The sequence below is a fragment of the Taudactylus pleione genome, unplaced genomic scaffold (assembly GCF_031769625.1).
Source record: "Taudactylus pleione unplaced genomic scaffold, aTauple2 ptg000798l, whole genome shotgun sequence".
In the NCBI taxonomy this organism is placed as follows: Eukaryota; Metazoa; Chordata; class Amphibia; order Anura; family Myobatrachidae; genus Taudactylus; species Taudactylus pleione.
This window is the reverse complement of record NW_028285200.1, coordinates 314,969-335,422: the sequence shown is the minus strand read 5'-3', so window position 1 is coordinate 335,422 and position 20,454 is coordinate 314,969. Positions and strand designations below refer to the sequence as shown.

The 20,454-nt window shown below is 53.1% G+C and overlaps 1 protein-coding gene and 1 pseudogene across 1 annotated transcript in view; one reads left to right on the top strand and one right to left on the bottom strand.

Moving 5' to 3' along the window:
- Positions 1-20,454, top strand: part of LOC148474935 (T-cell leukemia homeobox protein 3-like) — a 319,343-nt gene that overhangs the window by 260,504 nt on the left and 38,385 nt on the right. The gene's annotated exons all lie outside the window — the stretch shown is intronic.
- Positions 13,505-14,751, bottom strand: LOC148474936 (uncharacterized; annotated as a pseudogene).

Genomic DNA, 20,454 nt, shown 5'->3' with positions numbered 1-20,454 from the left:
TCCAAAATGTACTACCAGGAATCTGCTACTGGACCAAGCCTGCAACCTCTAGCTCGCGTCTGAGCTTCAGAGGTTGGCAAGCAGAGTCCCCAGGCACGGTTTCCTGGCCATGAAGGGGAAGCTTTTTGGAGCTCCCTGAAAACAAAATTAGCTGGCTGCACTGGCCAGCTCCACATGCACCTCTCCATACCACTTTCTGGCATGAGGTTGCATGAGAGGGCAGCCTGTTTCCCTGGAAGTGCCTGGGGGAATCCAGCAACCCAAACAGAGCCATTTATACATTTAAAATACATAGATTTAATATATATTATACACCCTTTAAAAATAAACACTCTGAGCCTGTGCACTGCAGCTCAGGGCTGCTCTCCTGCCTCAGGGCGGGTTCCCTGCTCCCCTGCCTCAGGGCGGCTCCCCTGCTCCCCTGCCTCAGGGCGGCTCTCCTGTCCCAGGGCGGCTCTGTCTCCTGCTCTCCTGCCTCAGGGCGGCTCCCCTGCCTCAGGGCGGCTCTCTCTCCTGCTCTCCTGCCTCAGGGTGGCTCTCCTGCTCCCTTGCCTTAGGGCAGCTCTCTCTCCTGCTCTCCTTCCTCAGGGCGGGTCTCCTGCTCCCCTGCCTCAGGGCAGCTCTCTCTCCTGCTCTCCTGCCTCAGGGCGGCTCCCCTGCTCCCCTGCCTCAGGGCGGCTCTCCTGCTCCCCTGCCTTAGGGCAGCTCTCTCTCCTGCTCCCCTGCCTTAGGGCAGCTCTCCTGCCTCAGGGCAGCTCTCTCTCTTCTGCTCACCTGCCTCAGGGCGGCTCTCCTGCTCCCTGGCCCCAGGACGGCTCTCCTGCTCCCCTACCTCAGGGCGGCTCTCTTGCTCCCCTGCCTCAGGGCGGCTCTCCTGCCTCAGGGCAGCTCTCTCTTCTGCTCACCTGCCTCAGGGTGTCTCTCATGCTCCCTGGCCTCAGGACGACTCTCCTGCTCCCCTGCCTCAGGGCGGCTCTCCTGTCTCAGGGCGGCTCTGTCTCCTGCTCTCCTGCCTCAGGGCGGCTCCCCTGCCTCAGGGTGGCTCTCTGTCCTGCTCTCCTGCCTCAGGGCGGCTCCCCTGCTCCCCTGCCTCAGGGCGGCTCTCCTGCTCCCTTGCCTTAGGGCAGCTCTCTCTCCTGCTCTCCTTCCTCAGGGCGGCTCTCCTGCTCCCCTGCCTCAGGGCGGCTCTCTCTCCTGCTCTCCTGCCTCAGGGCGGCTCCCCTGCTCCCCTGCCTCAGGGCGGCTCTCCTGCTCCCCAGCCTCAGGGTGGCTCTCTTGCTCCCCTGCATCAGGACGGCTCTCCTGCCTCAGGGCAGCTCTCTCTTCTGCTCACCTGCCTCAGGGCAGCTCTCCTGCTCCCTGGCCCCAGGACGGCTCTCCTGCTCCCCTACCTCAGGGCGGCTCTCTTGCTCCCCTGCCTCAGGGCGGCTCTCCTGCCTCAGGGCAGCTCTCTCTTCTGCTCACCTGCCTCAGGGCGGCTCTCCTGCTCCCTGGCCTCAGGACAACTCTCCTGCTCCCCTGCCTCAGGGCGGCTCTCCTGCCTCAGGGCAGCTCTCTCTTCTGCTCACCTGCCTCAGGGCGGCTCTCCTGCTCCCTGGCCTCAGGACAACTCTCCTGCTCCCCTGCCTCAGGGCGGCTCTCCTGCCTCAGGGCGGCTCTCTGTCCTGCTCCTCTGCGTCAGGGCAGCTCTCCTACCTCAGGATGGCTCTCCTGCCTCAGGGCGGCTCTCCGGCTCTCCTGCCTCAAGACGGCTCTCCTGCCTCAGGGCGGCTCTCCGGCTCTCCTGCCTCAGGACAGCTCTCCTGCCTCAGGGCGGCTCTCCGGCTCTCCTGCCTCAGGACGGCTCTCCTGCCTCAGGACTGCTCTCCAGCTCTCCTGCCTCAGGACGGCTCTCCTGCCTCAGGGCGGCTCTCTCTCCTGCTCCTCTGCGTCAGGGCAGCTCCCCTGCCTCAGGGCGGCTCTCCAGCTCTCCTGCCTCAGGACGGCTCTCCTGCCTTAGCGGCTCTCCGGCTCTCCTGCCTCAGTGCGGCTCTTCGGCTCTCCTGCCTCAGGATGGCTCTCCTGCCTCAGGGCATCTCTCCAGCTCTGCTGCCTCAGGGTGGCTCTCTCTCCTGCTCCTCTGCCTCAGCATAGCTCTCCTGCCTCAGGGTGGCTCTCCGGCTCTCCTGCCTCAGGGCGGCTCTCTCTCCTGCTCCTCTGCCTCAGGGCGGCTCCCCAGCCTCAGGGTGGCTCTCCAGCTCTCCTACCTCAGGACGGCTCTCCTGCCTCAGGGCGGCTCTCCGGCTCTCCTGTCTCAGGGCGGCTCTCCAGCTGTCCTGCCTCAGGATGGCTCTCCTGCCTCAGGGCGGCTCTCTCCTGCTCCCCTGCCTCAGGACGGCTCTCTCTCCTGCTCCTCTGCTTCAGGGCTGCTCTCTCTCCTGTTCTCCTGCCTAAGGGTGGCTCTCTCACCTGCTCACCTGCCTCAGGGCGTCTCTGTCTCCTGCTCCCCTGCCTCAGGTCGGCTCCCCTGCTCCCCTACCTCAGGGCGGCTCTCCTGCTCCCCAGCCTCAGGGCATCTCTCTTGCTCTCCTGCCACAGGGTGGCTCCCCTGTCTCAGGGTGGCTCCCCTGCCTCAGGGCGGCTTTCCTGCTCCCCTGCCTCAGGGTGGCTCTCGTACCTCAGGGCGGCTCTCTTTTCTGCTCCCCTGCCTCAGGGTGACTCTCCTGCTCCCCTGCCTCAGGTCAGCTCTCCTGCTCCCCTGCCTCAGGGTGGCTCTCTCTCCTGCTACCCTGCATCAGGCTGGCTCTCTGGCTTTCCTGCCTCAGGGCGGCTCCCTTGCCTCAGGGTGGCCCCCCTGCCTCAGGGCGGCTCTCAGGCTCTCCTGCCTCAGGGCAGCTCTCTGGCTCTCCTGCCTCAGGGTGGCTCCCCTGTCTCAGGGTGGCTCCCCTGCCTCAGGGCGGCTTTCCTGCTCCCCTGCCTCAGGGTGGCTCTCGTACCTCAGGGCGGCTCTCTTTTCTGCTCCCCTGCCTCAGGGTGACTATCCTGCTCCCCTGCCTCAGGTCAGCTCTCCTGCTCCCCTGCCTCAGGGTGGCTCTCTCTCCTGCTACCCTGCCTCAGGGTGGCTCTCTCTCCTGCTCCCCTGCCTCAGGGCAGCTCTCTCTCCTGCTCTCTTGCCTCAGGGCAGCTCTCTTTCCTGCGCCTTTGCCTCAGGGCGGCTCCCCTGCCTCAGGGCGGCTCTCTCCTGCTCCTCTGCCTCAGGGCTGCTCTCTCTCCTGCTCCCCTGCCTCAGGGCGGCTTTCCGGCTCTCCTGCCTCAGGGCGGCTCTCCGGGCCTCAGGGCGGCTCTCCGGGCCTCAGGGTGGCTCTCCGGTTTTCCTGCCTCTGGGTGGCTCTCCTGCCTCAGGGTGGCTCTCCTGCCTCAGGGTGGCTCTCCGGCTCTCCTACCTCTGGGCGGCTCTCTGGCTTTCCTGCCTCAGGGCGGCTCCCCTGCCTCAGGGTGGCCCCCCTGCCTCAGGGCGGCTCTCAGGCTCTCCTGCCTCAGGGCAGCTCTCTGGCTCTCCTGCCTCAGGGTGGCTTCCCTGTCTCAGGGTGCTCCCCTGCCTCAGGGTGGCTTTCCTGCTCCCCTGCCTCAGGGTGGCTCTCGTACCTCAGGGCGGCTCTCTTTTCTGCTCCCCTGCCTCAGGGTGACTCTCCTGCTCCCCTGCCTCAGGTCAGCTCTCCTGCTCCCCTGCCTCAGGGTTGCTCTCTCTCCTGCTACCCTGCCTCAGGGTGGCTCTCTCTCCTGTGCCCCTGCCTCAGGGCAGCTCTCCTGCCTCAGGGCAGCTCTCTCTCCTGCTCCTCTGCCTCAGGGCGGCTCTCTCTTCTGCTCCTCTGCCTCAGGGCGGCTCTCTCTCCTGCTCTCCTGCCTCAGGGCGGCTCTCTCTCCTGCTCCCCTGCCTCAGGGCAGCTCTCTCTCCTGCTCCCTTGCCTCAGGGCGGCTCTCTCCTGCTCCCCTGCCTCAGGGCTGCTCTCTCTCCTGCTCCCTGCCTAAGGGCTTCTCTCTCACCTGCTCACCTGCCTCAGGGTGGTTCTTTCTCCTGCTGCCCTGCCTCAGGTCGGCTCTCTCTCCTGCTCCCCTGCCTCAGGGCGGCTCTCTCTTCTGCTCCTCTTCCTCAGGGCGGCTCTCTCTCCTGCTCTCTTGCCTCAGGGCTGCTCTCTTGCCTCTAGGCTGCTCCCTCTCCTGCTCCCCTGCCTCATGGCGGCTTTCCGGCTCTCCTGCCTCAGGGCGGCTCTCCGGGCCTCAGGGTGGCTCTCCGGTTTTCCTGCCTCTGGGTGGCTCTCCTGCCTCAGGGTGGCTCTCCTGCCTCAGGGTGGCTCTCCGGCTCTCCTACCTCAGGGCGGCTCTCTGGCAGCTGTCTCTCCTGCTCCTCTGCCTCAGGGCGGCTCCCCTGCCTCAGGACGGCTCTCCTGCCTCATGGTGGCTCTCCAGCTCTCCTGCCTCAGGGCGGCTCTCCAGCTCTCCTGCCTCAGAGCGGCTCTCTCTCCTGCTCCTCTGCCTCAGGGCTGCTCTCTCTCCTGCTCTCCTGCCTCAGGACGGCTCTCCTGCCTCAGGGCGGCTTTCCGGCTCTCCTGCCTCAGGGCGGCTCTCCGGGCCTCAGGGTGGCTCTCCGGTTTTCCTGCCTCTGTGTGGCTCTCCTGCCTCAGGGTGGCTCTCCTGCCTCAGGGTGGCCCCCCTGCCTCAGGGCGGCTCTCAGGCTCTCCTGCCTCAGGGCAGCTCTCTGGCTCTCCTGCCTCAGGGTGGCTCCCCTGTCTCAGGGTGGCTCCTCTGCCTCAGGGCCGCTTTCCTGCTCCCCTGCCTCAGGGTGGCTTTCGTACCTCAGGGCGGCTCTCTTTTCTGCTCCCCTGCCTCAGGGTGACTCTCCTGCTCCCCTGCCACTCTCCTGCTCTCTTGCCTCAGGGCTGCTCTCTCTCCTGCTTTCTTGCCTCTGGGCTGCTCTCTCTCCTGCTCCCTTGCCTCAGGGCGGCTTTCCGGCTCTTCTGCCTCAGGGCGGCTCTCCGGGCCTCAGGGTGGCTCTCCTGCCTCAGGGTGGCTCTCCGGCTCTCCAACCTCAGGGCGGCTCTCTGGCTCTCCTGCCTCAGGGTGGCTCCCCTGTCTCAGGGTGGCTCCCCTGCCTCAGGGCGGCTTTCCTGCTCCCCTGCCTCAGGGTGGCTCTCGTACCTCAGGGCGGCTCTCTTTTCTGCTCCCCTGCCTCAGGGTGACTCTCCTGCTCCCCTGCCTCAGGTCAGCTCTCCTGCTCCCCTGCCTCAGGGTGGCTCTCTCCTGCTACCCTGCCTCAGGGTGGCTCTCTCTCCAGCGCCCCTGCCTCAGGGCAGCTCTCCTGCCTAAGGGCAGCTCTCTATCCTGCTCCTCTGCCTCAGGGCGGCTCTCTCTCCTGCTCCTCGGCCTCAGGGCGGCTCTCTCTCCTGCTTTCCTGCTTCAGGGCGGCTCTCTCTCCTGCTCCCCTGCCTCAGGGCAGCTCTCTCTCCTGCTACCTTGCCTCAGGGCAGCTCTCTTTCCTGCGCCCCTGCCTCAGGGCGGCTCCCCTGCCTCAGGGCGGCTCTCTCCTGCTCCCCTGCCTCAGGGCTGCTCTCTCTCCTGCTCCCCTGCCTAAGGGCTTCTCTCTCACCTGCTCACCTGCCTCAGGGTGGTTCTTTCTCCTGCTCCCCTGCCTCAGGTCGGCTCTCTCTCCTGCTCCCCTGCCTCAGGGCGGCTCTCTCTTCTGCTCCTCTTCCTCAGGGCGGCTCTCTCTCCTGCTCTCCTGCCATCTGAGAGCGGCTCTCTCTCCTGCTCCCCTGCCTCAGGGCGGCTCTCTCCTGCTTCCCTGCCTCAGGGCAGCTCTCTCTCCTGCTCCCTTGCCTCAGGGCAGCTCTCTCTGCTGCGCCCCTGCCTCAGGGCAGCTCCCGTGCCTCAGGACGGCTCTTTCTCCTGCTCCCCTGCCTCAGGACAGCTCTCTCTCCTGCTCCTCTGCCTCAGGGCTGCTCTCTCTCCTGCTCTCCTGCCTAAGGGCGGCTCTCTCACCTGCTCACCTGCCTCAGGGCATCTCTTTCTCCTGCTCCCCTGCCTCAGGTCAGCTCTCTCTCCTGCTCCCCTGCCTCAGGGCGGCACTCCTGCCTCAGGGCGGCTCTCCGGCTCTCCTGCCTCAGGACGGCTCTCCTGCCTCAGGGCAGCTCTCCTGCCTCTGGGCAGCTCTCTCTCCTGCTCCTCTGCCTCAGGGCGGCTCTCTCTCCTGCTCCTCTGCCTCAGGGCTGCTCTCTCTCCTGCTCCTCTGCCTCAGGGCTGCTCTCTCTCCTGCTCCCCTGCCTAAGGGCTTCTCTCTCACCTGCTCTCCTGCCTCAGGGTGGTTCTTTCTCCTGCTCCCCTGCCTCAGGTCGGCTCTCTCTCCTGCTTCCCTGCCTCAGGGCAGCTCTCTCTCCTGCTCCCTTGCCTCAGGGCAGCTCTCTCTGCTGCGCCCCTGCCTCAGGGCGGCTCCCGTGCCTCAGGACGGCTCTCTCTCCTGCTCCCCTGCCTCAGGACGGCTCTCTCACCTGCTCACCTGCCTCAGGGCGTCTCTTTCTCCTGCTCCCCTGCCTCAGGTCAGCTCTCTCTCCTGCTCCCCTGCCTCACGGCGTCTCTTTCTCCTGCTCCCCTGCCTCAGGTTGGCTCTCTCTCCTGCTCCCCTGCCTCAGGGCAGCTCTCCTGCCTCAGGGCATCTCTATCTCCTGCTCTCCTGCCTCAGGGTGGCTCTCTCTCCTGCTCCCCTGCCTCAGAGCAGCACTCCTGCCTCAGGGCGGCACTTTTGCTCCCCTGCCTCAGGGTGGCTCTCCTTCTCTCCGGTTGGCTCTCCTGCTCTCCAGCCTCAGGGCAGGTCTCCTGCTCTCCAGCCTCAGGGCGGCTCTCCTGCTCCCGTTCCGCAGGGCGGCTCTCCTGCTCCCCTACACATGGTACAGGAGCTCATGTTGTCGGTTACTGCATATACACGGTACAGGAGCTCATATTGCTGGTTACTGTGTATACACACGATGCAGGAGCTCATATTGCCGGTTACTGTATATATGCGGTACAGGAGCTCATATTGCTGGTTACTGTATATACACGGTACAGGAGCTCATTTTGCCGGTTACTGTATATACGCGGTACAGGAGATCATATTGCTGGTTACTGTATATACACACGTACAGGAGCTCATATTGCCGGTTACTGTATATACGCGGTACAGGAGCTCATATTGTTGGTTACTGTATATACGCGGTACAGGAGCTCATATTGCCGGTTACTGTATATACGCGGTACAGGAGCTCATGTTGCCGGTTACTGTATATACACGGTACAGGCGCTCATATTGCTGGTTACTGTATATACACACGATGCAGGAGCTCATATTGCCGGTTACTGTATATATGCGGTACAGGAGCTCATATTACCAGTTACTGTATATAGACGGTACAGGAGCTCATATTGCCAGTTACTGTATATATGCTGTACAGGAGCTCATATTGCTGGTTACTGTATATACACGGTACAGGAGCTCATATTGCCGGTTACTGTATAAACGCGGTACAGGAGCTCATATTACCGGTTACTATATATACACGGTACAGGAGCTTATATTGCCAGTTACTATATATATGCGGTACTGGAGCTCATATTGCCGGTTACTGTATATACATACTGTACAGGAGCTCATATTGCTGGTTACTGTATATACGCGGTACAGGAGCTCATATTGCCGGTTACTGTATATACGAGGTACAGGAGCTCATATTGCCGGTTACTGTATATACACACGGTACAGGAGCTCATATTTTAGGTTACTGTATATACGCGGTACAGGAGCTCATATTGCAGGTTACTGTATATACACATGGTACAGGAGCTCATATTACCAGTTACTGTATATACACACGGTACAGGAGCTCACATTGCCGGTTACTGTATATACACGGTACAGGAGCTCACATTGCCGGTTACTGTATATACACGGTACAGGAGCTCATATTGCCGGTTACTGTATATACACGGTACAGGAGCTCATATTGCCGGTTACTGTATATACACGGTACAGGAGCTCATATTGCTGGTTACTGTATATACACGGTACAGGAGCTCATATTGCCGGTTACTGTATATACACGGTACAGGAGCTCATATTACCAGTTACTGTACATACACGGTATACGAGCTCATATTGCCGGTTACTGTATTTACACGGTACAGGAGCTCATATTACCAGTTACTGTTTATACACACGGTACAGGAGCTCATATTACCAGTTACTGTTTATACACGGTACAGGAGCTCATATTACCAGTTACTGTATATACACGGTATAGGAGCTCATATTGCCGGTTACTGTATATACACACGGTACAGGAGCTCATATTGCTGGTTACTGTATATACACATGGTACAGGAGCTCATATTGCCGGTTACTGTATATACACACGGTGCAGGAGCTCATATTGCCGGTTACTGTATATACGCAGTACAGGAGCTCATATTGCCGGTTACTGTATATACACTTTCTATCTGAGCATCCAGCAAATGAATTACTGCATTACTGAAGTTGTATGTAAACTTGATATTGGCATCTGATACGTTAACGTACTCCAGGGATTCCATTAATTAAGCTTCCGTTCCTGTCAGGATGTCATCTATGTATCTCATGAATAGTAACAGGTCTGCAGAAAAACAGGTCTCTCTCAATAGTGAACATAAGTGAATTTGTGTACGTTGGAACTACGCACGATCCCAGGTCACAATATGATAATTGGAGATAATGGTTGCCATCGGGTAAGAAATAATTCCAATAAAGAACGAGATATCCGGGCCCGTGTCATGGGGATTATTGATCTATAGTCTCCTTGTAGCTTCTAGCCCTTGGGCATGTGGTATACTGGTATATAGACTGTGAGGATACCGGGGGACCTGGGGTTCAGGGATCACACAGTGGAGCAGGTTATAATGAAGGCAAGATGAACAGTATTCATGTAGACACAGAAATCCAGCAAACAGTAAGCAGGGTTATATCATTACAGTCCACTCAGAGTTTAGCAAAGTCTTTTCCAGCTGCTCTAAATCTCCTCCCTACCTGGCCAGCAATGACAGCTATAACAGGGCACACAGAGCTGCTATATATCTCCTTCCTACCTGGCCAGCAATGGCAGCTGTAGCAGGGCACACAGAGATGCTATATATCTCCTCCCTACCTGGCCAGCAATGGCAGCTGTAGCAGGGCACACAGAGCTGCTCTATATATATCTCCTCCCTACCTGGTCAGCAATGGCAGCTGTAGCTGAGCACACAGAGATGCTATATATCTCCCTACCTGGTCAGCAATGGCAGCTGTAGCTGAGCACACAGAGCTGCTATATATCTCCTCCCTACCTGGTCAGCAATGGCAGCTGTAGCTGAGCACACAGATCTGCTATATATCTTCTCCGAACCTGGTCAGCAATGGCAGCTGTAGCTGAGCACACAGAGCTGCTATATATCTTCTCCCAACCTGGTCAGCAATGGCAGCTATAGCTGAGCACACAGAGCTGCTCTATATCTAAAGACACTGAGAGGGGACAACACCCCAACCTCTAGAGTCACACTGTACTCACACACTATCCCACAATTCCCCTTGCTGCACCACCCTACTTCCCTCTCTCTCTCTCTCATTGGTGGGCCCTGGTGTCAGTCTTTCCTGAGAGGAAGGAGGAGGGCTTTGTAAAAGGAACACTCCCTTGCTGTCTGCTGCTGGCAAACTTCCTGTATGAGACTATTGCAGACTGAGGGCTTCAATTTAAGAACACAGAAATGGGTCATGGAGTTAACTTTTTTCAACATGCAGGCAAGTCCTAGAAGTCCTTTTCCCTTGCCTCCTCACATACCTCCCCCTTCTTAAATTGAGGAGACAGACATGGTCCCAATGTTGGAGTCCTGACTGTCGATTCGGCCCGAGGGTCTGCGAAGCTTGATATTTGTTTCCTCACATCTGGATAGCCAGTCAGCATTGTAATGTTCTTGTCCCTTTTTGCGAGAAATGGAAAAGTTGAAACTTTGTAACGCCAGACTCCACCTCAGCAACCTCCCATTTTCCCCCGAGGTTCTGTTTAGCCAATTCAATGGGTTATGGTCAGTGACAACAGTAAATTCTTTCCCATAAAGATATGGTTGTAGCTTCTTTAAGGCCCAGACAATGGCTAGACATTCTTTTTCGATAGTGGCATAGGCTCTCTCTTGGTCAGCTAGTTTACGGGATAGATACACAATTGGTTGTTCCCTACCGTCTTCTCCCACTTGACTCAACACTGCCCCAAGTCCACACCCTGATGCATCTGTCTGCACAATAAACTTTCTGTTGTAGTCAGTGGCAGCCAACACTGGGGCTCGAGTCTGCAAGTCTTTTAAGGTGTTGAAAGCTTGCTCACACTCAACAGTCCATTCAATATTTCGAGCATACCTCTTTTTGGTCAAGTCCATCAGAGCCTTGGCCATGGTGCTGTAATGTGGTATAAATTTCCTGTAATAGCCAGCGACTCCAAGGAATGCCCGCACTTGTTTCTGGTTGACAGGTTGGGGCCAATTGGCAATAGTCTCCACCTTTGCCGGATCAGGTCTGTTAGCATCTCCTCTGACTCGATGTCCTAGGTATTGAACCTCAGCCATCCCCATCTGACACTTATCTGGGCAAATGGTGAGTCCAGCCTGTCTAATCCTCTTGAGCACTTTTGTCACCTGAATTAAATGCTCCTCCCAGGTATGGCTGAAGATGGCAATGTCTTCTAGGTAGGCTTGGGAAAAGTCTTGACTCCCCTTCAGGAGGTCATTAACCATTCGCTGGAATGTGGCTGGGGTATTCTTCATCCCAAAAGGCATGGTAGTCCACTCAGAGTCCTTCCGATGTGATGAAGGCAGAACGCTCCTGTGCCTCTTTGGACTTGAGCAAAGGCTACTGGCAAATCCCACTTACCAGTGTTGAGACAAACTCAACCCCTCCAATCCGATCCAGTAGCTCATCAACACGGGGCATAGGGTAAGCGTCAGTGGTGGTGACTTCATTCAATTTGCAATAGTCCACACAAAACCGTGTGGTTCAATCTTTCTTGGGAACCAACACAACCCCAGGAGCCCATGGGCTTTAGATGGCACTATGACCCCCAAAGCTAGCATCTCCTCGATCTCAGCCTATACCTGCCTCATGACACCTGGAGTCATCCGGTAAGCGACTTGTTGGATGGGCCTAGCACTCCCAGTGTCCACATGGTGCATGGTCAGACGAGTTCAACTAGGTATATAAGAATACTGGGCCTGTTCAGCCTCTAAGATCCTTCACATCTCCTGCTGCTGGGCTGCATTCAACTGTTGTCCCATCTGGACTGATTACACTCCTTTCTTCTCTTTAGCAGCTCCCAAAAGGTCAAGCAATGGATCAGTTTCTGGTGTCTCCATCGGAGGACATCATACCGCCATTGTCACTACTTGACGATCACGATAGGCCTTAGGGCCTGATTCAGAGCCGGACGCAATTAGCGCTCGCTCGTTCAGAAAAAGGTGGTGGCTATTCAAATGAACCGTTCGCTCTTTGCGGTCTGTTGACACCTCCATGTCTGAACGAGCGAACAAAACTTGCGGACGTTTTTTTGAAAAATACGCCCCCTGGCTGCTCGCATCATACGTCATGTGCACTATTTATTAGATTAATTGAGTACATCGATCAGCTTATGAACTGTTCGCTATTCTTGTGGTTGGTTTTTCCTACCACTATATTGCGAGCAGTTTTTACTATAAAACAACCAGGTGACGTGGTCAATGACGATGCTGTATTAATTATGCACACCCATAAAATGCCCGTTTTGACCTTTAAGCACGCCTGTGTTCTTAATTCCACTCCCCGTTTTCAAGCACCTTCCCCTGTTACCACCCACATACGCCTCATCCTGTCACTCAAAGTAGCAGGCATTCGCTATATAGCGAACAAACGATTTTTGGCCGCACTGACTGGTTCGCGCATGCGTATTATAAACCGTACGCATGCGCAGAAGTGCGAACATCACTCGGAGCGAGCGTACTGCCGCTTACGAGCGGCTCTGAATGAGGGCCTTAATTCGATTTACATGGCAGGTGCATAGGCACTTCCCTCCCTTATCCAGTGCAATCAATTAATTGACCGGTCCGGTGCGCCTTACCACAGTATACGGTCCTTCCCACGTAGCGTGCAGTTTGTTTTTTCGCACTGGGATAACCACCATTACTTTTTGCCCTGGATGCAACTCTTGGTCTTGAGCATGGGCGTCATACCATTCCTTTTGTCTCTCTTGTGAATCCCTGAGATGCTCTTGGGTTAACTGTAGCAATCTTCTCATGCGGTTCCGCATATTCTCTACATATTGTAAAATGGGCTGCAGGTGTTCTTGGAAAGTTCCCTCCCAGCTCTCTTTGACCAGGTCTAGAGGCCCCCGCACTTTCCAGCTGTACAAAAGTTCAAATGGGGAATATCTAGTAGAAGCCTGTGGGACTTCCCGATAAGCGAATAGAAGCTGTTGCAGGGCTCTCTCCCAATCCCTCCCTTTGGACTGCATGTAAGCTTGTAGAAGTCTTTTTAGCATTCCATTGAAACATTCACAGAGTCTGTTCATCTGCGGATGATAAGTTGTGGTCCGAAGAGGTCGAACCCCCCACTTTCCCCACAGGGTTTGCATTAGTTCATCTTGGAATTGGGGTTCTTGATCTGGTGACGACTTCCTGCAGGTATCCAAGCCGACTGAATATGTCTGTCAATGCTAGCGCAACATGTTCTGTGTCAATAGATGATAGGGCCACAGCCTCAGGATAACGTGTAGCAAAGTCCACCAGCATTAGAATGTACTTTTTTCCCATATGACTGGGAATAGCTAATGGTCTGACTAGGTCTATGGCAACATGGGCAAAGGGCTCCCCTATAATAGGTAATGGGTGCAGAGGAACTTTTCGCTGGGGCTTCCTCAGTCTCCGGCAGGTATCGCAGGTGTCTCGATACTGTTTAATGTCTCTTGAGATCCGTGTCCAGAAGAAATTCCGCAACAGTCGGGCCAGTGTTTTACGCATGCCAAAATGCCCGCCCAGTGGAATGTCATAAGCAAGGGCTAGTAATTGTGCTCTGTATGGTGTAGGTACCACCAACTGTTTAGTGGGCATCACTGTTATCCAGACTGAGAAACGACCACTCGGTACAGCAATTCCTCTTCTCAAACTGTCTTGCTCCCATCGGCTGTTTCCAATTCCAGGTCAGCTGTGCTCCTTAATTTACTTCGAGAAGGGTCTGTCCGTTGGGCCTGTCGAACTCGCTCTGGTCCACCTCCCCCAAGTCTATCTCTGAAGTACTGGACAAGGGACTGGAATCGCTCACTATTGTGGCCGGGGTAGGTTGGTTCTGTGATTCATAATCTGTCACCTGGGTGACTGCTCTTTGGGTTTGGCTCCGGGTCACCACTTGAACGAATCGTGTCACCAGTCCCAGAACCAGGTCTACAATATACACCACATCCAATATCTCAACTGCATCTCACTGGTTGACTGACTCGCAATAATCCTCCATGGGGTAACATACCACAGAGACTGGGGCCAGTCTAGCCCCAGGGAATGGCCCTCGCGTGCATGGACAGTCCCTCAACAAGTGTCCTGGTTGATTGTAGTGGTAACACTTCCGAGGTTCTGGGTTAGCAACTTTGAATCTGGGTGGTTGATAAGAAATATTTTTGATAGGGCCTCCTTTACTACTATCATTGATGCGCGGTTCTCTGTCACGGAGCTTCTCCACTCGTGGGGTTCTTGTACCACCTGTTGCACTGAAGACTCTCCATTGGGGACGGTTAGCTATATATTCATCAGCCCATTCTGCAGTTTGCTCAGGTGTGCTGAGCTTCCGTTCTGCGACCCACTCCCGTACCTCTGGTGCCATCTTAATCATTAGTTGTTCTACCACGATTAGGTTGACGATCTGCTCCACAGTAAAGGCCTGTCTACCCTCAAGCCATTTTCCACAAGCTTGCTGTAGCTGACTGGCAAACTTTTGGTAGGAAGCAGTCCCACTTTTGCTCAGTGTCCTGAATTTGAGACAATAAGATTTTGCAGTGATCTGAAACTTAGCCAGCATTGCCTTCTTTATACAATTATACAGGTGTAGACTCCACATTCCTGGGGAGTTATTGCCCTATAGGCTTCCAGAGCCCTACTGGTGAGACTAGGCGCCAAGTACTTGGGCCATTCAGCTGGCTCTATCCCATGCACTCCCATGAGATTCTCAAAGATCTGGAGGTGAGTGTCAATGTCGATTTCATTCTCTCAAAATGTGGGAACATCCTTAAATCCCAAGCACCCCTTCTCATGTTCAGCCCCTCTGGGCGACAGCCCAGTTCTGCTGCTAGTAGGGATTTGTACCCCTAATATCACTTGGATCACTCCAGCTCTCTCTTGTGTAGTTGCGCTTTCACCTTGCACCCCCAGCCAGCTCTGTAGTAGGACGGGAGTAGCGGTGGTTGACTTAGGTAACCGACTGGAAGAAATGCTTCCACTGCCTGTCGGTCCTTCATCATCACTCAGGTGGTGAGGATCCTCTGGGTGTGCATGATCCCACTCCAACAACCACAGTACCAGAATCTCCTGGGTGTCAGTCCCATTATACACAATTCCCTTCATCCAGCAAAATCCTTGCAGTTGCGGTTTCTGGGCTCTCCTGTAAAACTTCTCCTGCTCTCTCATAACGTTTTCAATTTGGCCACCGGTTGCAACTCCTGACTGACTCTCCATGCTGATATTGTCTGGTGTTAGCATTGCTTCTACTCACTCCCCTGTAATTACTGCAGGAACTGTGTGACATCCCACCGCTGCCAACAAATGTGAGGATACAGGGTGACCTGGGTATCCTGGGGTTCAAGGATCACACAGTGGAGCAGGTTATAATGAAGGCAAGATGAACTTTATTCATGGAGACACAGAAATCCAGCAAACAGTAAGCAGGGTTATATCATTACAGTCCAATCAGAGTTCAGCAAAGTCTTTTCCAGCTGCTCAATATCTCCTCCCTACCTGGAAAGCAATGGCAGCTGTAGCAGAGCACACAGAGCTGCTGTATATCTCCTCCCTACCTGGCCAGCAATGGCAGCTGTAGCAGGGCACACAAAGCTGCTATATATCTCCTCCCAACCAGGACAGCAATGGCAGCTGTAGCAGGACACACAGAGCTGCTATATATCTCCTCCCAACCAGGACAGCAATGGCAGCTGTAGCAAGGCACACAGAGCTGCTATATATCTAAAGACACTGAGAGGGGATAACACTCCAACCTCCAGGGTCACACTGTACTCACACACTATCCCACAATTCCCCTTGCTGCACCACCCTACTTCCCTCTCTCTCTCATTGGTGGGCCTTGGTGTCAGTCTTTCCGGAGAGGAAGGAGGAGGAATTTGTAACAGAAACACTCCCTTGCTGTCTGCTGCTCACAAACTTCCTGTATGAGACATGCAGACTGAGGGCTTCAATTTAAGAACACAGAAATGGGTCATGGGGTTAACTCTTTTCAACATGCAGGCAAGTCCTTGAAGTCCTTTTCCATTGCGTCCTCACACCCCCATTAGCAGCCCCCTTTATACAGTGTCCCCATTAGCAGCCCCCTATACAGTGCCTCCAGCAACAGCACCCCTCTACAGTGCCCCCAGTAGCAGCCCCTTTATACAGTCCCCCCAGTAGCAGCACTCTTTATACAGTGCCACAAGTAGCAGCCCCCTTTATACAGTGCCCCCAGTAGCAGCCCCTTTATACAGTGCCCTCAGTAGAAGCCCCCTTTATACAGTGCCCCCAGTAGCAGCCCCATTATACAGTGCCCCCAGTAGCAGCCCCCTTTATACAGTGCCCCCAGTAGCAACCCACTTTATACAATGCCCCCAGTAGCAGCCCCCTTTATACAGTGCCTGCAGTAGCAGCCCCATGATACAGTGCCCGCAGTAGCAGCCACATGATACAGTGCCTGCAGTAGCAGCCCCACGATACAGTGAACACAGTAGCAGCCCCATTTATACAGTGCATGCAGTAGCAGCCCCATTATACAGTGCCCCCAGAAGCAGCCCCATTATACAGTGCCCCCAGTAGCAGCCCCATTATACAGTGCCCCCAGCAGCAGCCCCCATTATACAGTGCCCCCAGTAGCAGACCCATAATACAGTGATCCCAGTAGTAGCCCCCTTCATGCAGCCTCACACAAATTCCTGAGTAAGTCCTGTTACTGATGGTTTCTCAGTCTTGTGTAATCACTGCGTGTGATGAGGTTAGTAATTCCTGAGTAAGGTCAGAGCTGTGTAAGTGTGTGTGAGGATGTGTTGGTACTCCATGTTACTGATGGTTTCTCAGTCTCGTGTAATCACTGTGTGTGATGAGGTTAGTAATTCCAGAGTAAGGTCAGAGCCTGTGTAAGTGTGTGAGGCTGTGATGATACTCCATGTTACTGATGGTGTCTCAGTCTTGTGTAATCACTGTGTGTGATGAGGTTAGTAATTCCTGAGTAAGGTCAGAGCCTGTGTAAGTGTGTGTAAGGCTGTGATGGTACTGCATGTTACTGATGGTATCTCAGTCTTGTGTAATCACTGTGTGTGATGAGGTTAGTAATTCCTGAGTAAGGTCAGAGCCTGTGTAAGTGTGTGTGAGGCTGTGATGGTACTCCATGTTACTGATGATCTCTAAGTCTTGTGTAATCACTGTGTGTGATGAGGTTAGTAATTCCTGAGTAAGGTCAGAGCCTGTGTAAGTGTGTGTGAGGCTGTGATGGTACTCCATGTTACCGATGGTGTCTCAGTCTTGTGTAGTCACTGTGTGTGATGAGGTTAGTAATTCCTGAGTAAGGTCAGAGCATGTGTAAGTGTGTGTGAGGCTGTGATGGTACTCCATGTTACTGATGGTCTCTCAGTCTTGTGTAATCACTGTGTGTGATGAGGTTAGTAATTCCTGAGTAATGTCAGAGCCTGTGTAAGTGTGTGTGAGGCTGTGATGGTACTCCATGTTACTGATGGTAACTCAGTCTTGTGTAATCACTGAGTGTGATGAGGTTAGTAATTCCTGAGTAAGGTCAGAGCCTGTGTAAGTGTGTGTGAGGCTATGATGGTACTCCATGTTACTGATGGTATCTCAGTCTTGTGTAATCACTGCGTGTGAGGAGGTTAGTAATTCCTGAGTAAGGTCACAGCCTGTGTAAGTGTGTGTGAGGATATGATGGTACTCCATGTTACTGATGGTTTCTCTGTAGTCACTGTGTGTGATGAGGTTAGTAATTCCTGAGTAATGTCAGAGCCTGTGTAAGTGTGTGTGAGACTTTCATGGTACTCCATGTTACTGATGGTGTCTCAGTCTTGTGTAATCACTGTGTGTGATGAGGTTAGTAATTCCTGAGTAAGTTCAGAGACTGTGTAAGTGTGTGTGAGGCTGTGATGGTACTCCATGTTACTGATGGTATCTCAGTCTTGTGTAATCACTGTGTGTGATGAGGTTAGTAATTCCTGAGTAAGGTCAGAGCCTGTGTAAGTGTGTGTGAGGCTGTGATGGAACTCCATGTTACTGAGGTTATCTCAGTCTTGTGTAATCACTGTGTGTGATGAGGGTAGTAATTCCTGAGTAAGGTCAGAGCCTTTGTAAGTGTGTGTGAGGCTGTTATGGTACTCCATGTTACTGATGGTCTCTCAGTCTTGTGTAATCACTGTTTGTCATGAGGTTAGTAATTCCTGTGTAAGGTCAGAGCCTGTGTAAGTGTGTGTGAGGATATGATGGTACTCCATGTTACTGATGGTTTCTCTGTAGTCTCTGTGTGTGATGAGGTTAGTAATTCCTGAGTAATGTCAGAGCCTGTGTAAGTGTGTGTGAGACTTTCATGGTACTCCATGTTACTGATGGTGTCTCAGTCTTGTGTAATCACTGTGTGTGATGAGGTTAGTAATTCCTGAGTAAGTTCAGAGACTGTGTAAGTATGTGTGAGGCTGTGATGGTACTCCATGTTACTGATGGTATCTCAGTCTTGTGTAATCACTGTGTGATGAGGTTAGTAATTCCTGAGTAAGGTCAGAGCCTGTGTAAGTGTGTGTGAGGCTGTGTTGGTACTCCATGTTACTGATGGTATCTCAGTCTTGTGTAATCACTGCATGTGAGGAGGTTAGTAATTCCTGAGTAAGGTCAGAGCCTGTGTGTGTGTGAGGCTGTGATGTTTTTCCATGTTACTGATGGTATCTCAGTCTTGTGTAAACTCTGCATGTGATAAGGTTAGTAATTCCTGAGTAAGGTCAGAGCCTGTGTATGGGTGTGTGAGGCTTTCATGGTACTCCATGTTACTGATGGTGTCTCAGTCTTGTGTAATCACTGTGTGTAATGAGGTTAGTAATTCCTGAGTAAGGTCAGAGCCTGTGTAAGTGTGTGTGAGGCTGTGATGGAACTCCATGTTACTGATGGTATCTCAGTCTTGTGTAATCACTGCGTGTGATAAGGTTAGTAATTCCTGAGTAAGGTCAGAGCCTGTGTAAGTGTGTGTGAGGCTTTCATGGTATTCCATGTTACTGATGGTGTCGCAGTCTTGTGTAATCACTGTGTGATGAGGTTAGTAATTCCTGAGTAAGGTCAAAGTCTGTGTAAGTGTGTGTGAGATGTGTTGGTTCTCCATGTTACTGATGGTTTCTCTGTAGTCTCTGTGTGTGATGAGGTTAGTAATTCCTGAGTAAGGTCAAAGTCTGTGTAAGTGTGTGTGAGATGTGTTGGTACTCCCTGTTACTGATGGTTTCTCTGTCTTGTGTAATCACTGTGTGTGATGAGGTTAGTAATTCCTGAGTAAGGTCAGAGCCTGTGTAATTGTGTGTGAGATTGTGATGGTACTCCATGTTACTGATGGTATCTCAGTCTTGTGTAATCACTGCGTGTGAGGAGGTTAGTAATTCCTGAGTAAGGTCAGAGCCTGTGTAAGTTTGTGTGAGGCTGTGATGGTTCTCCATGTTACTGATGGTTTCTCTGTAGTCTCTGTGTGTGATGAGGTTAGTAATTCCAGAGTAAGGTCAGAGCCTGTGTAAGTGTGTGTGAGGATATGATGGTTCTCCATGTTACTGATGGTATCTCAGTCTTGTGTAATCACTGTGTGTGATGAGGGTAGTAATTCCTGAGTAAGTTCAGAGACTGTGTAAATGTGTGTGAGGCTGTGATGGTACTCCATGTTACTGATGGTATCTCAGTCTTGTGTAATCACTGTGTGTCATGAGGTTAGTAATTCCTGAGTAAGGTCAGAGCCTGTGTAAGTGTGTGTGAGGATATGATGGTACTCCATGTTACTGATGGTATCTCAGTCTTGTGTAAACTCTGCATGTGATAAGGTTAGTAATTCCAGAGTAAGGTCAGAGCCTGTGTAAGTGTGTGTGAGGCTGTTATGGTACTCCCTGTTACTGATGGTATCTCAGTCTTGTGTAGTCACTGCGTGTGATGAGGTTAGTAATTCCTGAGTAAGGTCAGAGCCTGTGTAAGTGTGTGTGAGGATCTGATGGTACTCCATGTTACTGATGGTATCTGTCTTGTGTAATCAATGTGTGTGATGAGGTTAGTAATTCCTGAGTAAGGTCAGAGCCTGTGTAAGTGTGTGTGAGGCTGTGATGGTACTCCATGTTACTGATGGTTTCTCTGTAGTCACTGTGTGTGATGAGGTTAGTAATTCCTGAGTAAGGTCAGAGCCTGTGTAAGTGTGTGTGAGGCTGTGATGTTACTCCATGTTACTGATGGTATTTCAGTCTTGTGTAATCACTGTGTGTGATGAGGTTAGTAATTCCTGAGTAAGATCAGAGACTGTGTAAGTGTGTGTGAGGCTGTGTTGGTACTCCATGTTACTGATGGTCTCTCAGTCTTGTGTAATCACTGTGTGTGATGAGGTTAGTAATTCCTGAGTAATGTCAGAGCCTGTGGAAGTGTGTGTGAGGCTGTTATGGTACTCCATGTTACTGATGGTCTCACAGTCTTGTGTAATCACTGTGTGTCATGAGGTTAGTAATTCCTGAGTAAGGTCAAAGTCTGTGTAAGTGTGTGTGAGATGTGTTGGTACTCCCTGTTACTGATGGTTTCTCTGTCTTGTGTAATCACTGTGTGTGATGAGGTTAGTAATTCCTGAGTAAGGTCAGAGCCTGTGTAAGTGTGTGTGAGACTGTGATGGTACTCCATGTTACTGATGGTATCTCAGTCTTGTGTAATCACTGAGTGTGAGGAGGTTAGTAATTCCTGAGTAAGGTCAGAGCCTGTGTAAGTTTGTGTGAGGCTGTGATGGTTCTCCATGTTACTGATGGTTTCTCTGTAGTCTCTGTGTGTGATGAGGTTAGTAATTCCAGAGTAAGGTCAGAGCCTGTGTAAGTGTGTGTGAGGATATGATGGTTCTCCATGTTACTGATGGTTTCTCAGTCTTGTGTAATCACTGCGTGTGATGAGGTTAGTAAGTCCTGAGTAAAGTTAGAGCCT